A 3,006-nucleotide genomic window follows, 5' to 3' on the forward strand; every position below is an offset into this window, starting at 1 on the left:
ATCGTTGGTTCTGATTTGACTTGATGATAGCCCATACTCAAATCAAAGATTTGGGTAAGACAATAGATCCAACAATTGATCACGAGGATCAATCAATGAAGATATCATCTTTCTTCAACACACACACAGACACAAGATATCCCTTTGGAAATGAACTAAGTTAGACAACCTTTTATCTTCCAACTCTCCAAGTTGTTGTTTAGCTTGACCAACTAGCTCAGGGGTATCCAACACAGATTCTTGGAGAAGGGGTGGTTTATTGGAAAACCAACTTGTTCACAAACTCAACATATCGGTCAGGGACAACCTGATGGTACTTCCAAGAAGATATTTGGAAAATCATGATCCACCGACATGTTAGTAAGGTCGAGAACAATCTTGCTTTTCAGGGCAAGACGATATGACCGAATAAGCAAGGACTGACACTATCCTAACTCATTGATCGAAAAGTACACCGGGAATATGGACTAGGTAGCACGATCAACCTCAGGATGGTGATTCAATAACCAACACGCTAAGGATGAAAGTATTGTCCTTTAACTACCAAGCAATGGAGTTGCTAGGAGTATAGATTTCACACACCACGATTCACTTGTCAGTATTCCGGTTACAATAACACGGAGACCGAGGAATGAATAACGATGGCCAGAAGTATCACTGCAACAAGAATTCATAAGGGTTGGTGCAATCCTCATGAGATTCCTGACATAAAGAGGGTAATACTCGTAGGTAGAACAGAACAAAATCTGGTTAGGCATTTGATCTGCGGAATACAACTACTTTGACCCAATCCCAGAGATGGACGAGGTACTGGAGTTTGTTTCTCCTAGTCATTCCGGATTAGAATGGCTTCACAGACCACAAGAATAATAGGCATTGATAACACAAATGCACAATTACTCCTGACTATCAATTGATAGACGAGGGCCAGAAAATAACTAAAGAGGGACAACTCAAAGGAACATATGGTTTTCTGAGTTGTGGATGCATAGATTAGTATGTCGAACCAAGTCCAACAAGTTTCTTCTAGATAACCCATGCAGAAAGGTAGGACTGGCAGTGTCACAATATGAATGGAGTACTCCTCAAGAGCGCCCTGGTTGTGATCTTTTGGTTAAAAGAACTTCTGCCATAATGGTTCATGGTATTTGGAAGAAGGAAATACCACGGACCTCGAGGACTATCGCAAAGGTTACTAATATCTTAAGGGAGCTAGCAAATACTATCAACAGGAGGTGAGTGGAGTGAATCTCGGGTTCAAACCCAGGAATAGAATGCCTACTAACTAGATGGCATCACGGGATGCTTTCGAGAATAATGGCCAGAATCATCACACTGGGGATACAAGGCATTGCTAGATTACTGAGTGGTCCTCTATGACACCTAGGGTCATAATAATATCTCCAATATATATGTCAAGGCAACAGAGTACCTCAACTCAACGATTAGTGTGATTAACCTGGCCTAAAGGAACATCGACCAGAGGGAGATGATTTTGCAAATGCATCAGATAGTTTAGAAACCTGGGATGACTCGGATAGCATAACGACTGTAAATGCTCAAAAATACTTGAGACATCCTGCAAAATAGTGGCATGACCACTCAACATCACAATATAAACTTCCGGGATCAATGGTCAACATACGGAAGTAGTAGGAACTGAACTGAGGCTTAAATCCATTAATCCTATGAGTCTACGGATTAGTAACACGTGATCCTGATAGAAAGATGAGAAGGCCTAGTTCTTAATCCCCGTAGAAGAGAAGAGGGTGACTCAGATCAGAAGGGCATAAGGTAAAGGAGTAAAAAGAGCCTTACGTTCCCTCCCACAATCAATTCCCTTATATAACTAAAGCATTTCTAGACACAACTTCGACCAGTTTGGCTTGGTAATCCTACAGGCAGTCAGGCTCTGATACCAACGCTGTCAGGACCCCGATTCCAAGTCACACCGATCTAGCCTGTAACACCTCATATCACTTTGCAGCCTCACGCACGGTACTCCCACGGGTGTCGCCTTACCATGGCCCGGGACCGTTTGCGCCTTTTGGCTCGCGTATATGACAATGTCGCTAGCATCCATATGACAGAGAACCCGGGCCGACATGGCTAGTCGTGAACCCAAAGCGGCACTAACGTATGGGGACAGGCATACATGAATCAACATCGAACGTGTCGGTCAGCAGCGTGCGAATCCGGGCTGTAGCACTTGGCTAACAGGACTCCGGGAACCCGGGCTGTAGCAGGCTAAGCAGGACTCCGGATGTCACCGCGTGACATTTCCCCGAAGGGACAGACACAGGAACGATATGAAACACATGCCGGCCAGTCAGGTGTCCAGAGCAGTAGTGCTGGGCTAGCAGGGCTCCGGTGAACCGGGCTGTAGCGGACTACTATGGCTCAAGGAGGCACTAGACTACATTTCCCCATAAGAGAGGCTGCTAAGGATAGACAACTAGATTGTCGGATCCCACACATACCAAGCATTTCAATCATATACACAATATGCTCGATATGTGCAAATACAACATGGCATCACAACAAGACTCTACGACTCAGAGTATTTATTCATTAGGCTCCGAAGAGCCAGATATTACAAACATGGGTCTCATGACCCAACATTCAGAGCATACAAGTCAAAGCACATGCGGAAGCTTAACATGTCTGAGTACAGACATCTACAAATGAAAAAGGCTGAGAAGCCTGACTATTTACTAGATCCTGCCGAGGGCACAAGATCGTAGCTGAGGTATCAAGCTAAATGTCGAAGTCCACACGGAACTACTAGCGAGACTGACGTCTCTCTGCAAAACATAAAATAAGCAAACGTGAGTACAAATGTACCCAGCAAGACTTACATCAGAACTATCTACATATGCATCGGTATCAACAAAGGGGGTGGTGGAGTTTAACTGCAGCAAGCCAGCTTTGACTCGGTGGCTATCCTAACTACGACTGCAAGTAACTCTTTTGAGGTGGCGCACACGAGTCGACATATTCACCATA

Source organism: Triticum aestivum, chromosome 5D (assembly GCF_018294505.1).
Source record: "Triticum aestivum cultivar Chinese Spring chromosome 5D, IWGSC CS RefSeq v2.1, whole genome shotgun sequence".
In the NCBI taxonomy this organism is placed as follows: domain Eukaryota; kingdom Viridiplantae; phylum Streptophyta; class Magnoliopsida; order Poales; family Poaceae; genus Triticum; species Triticum aestivum.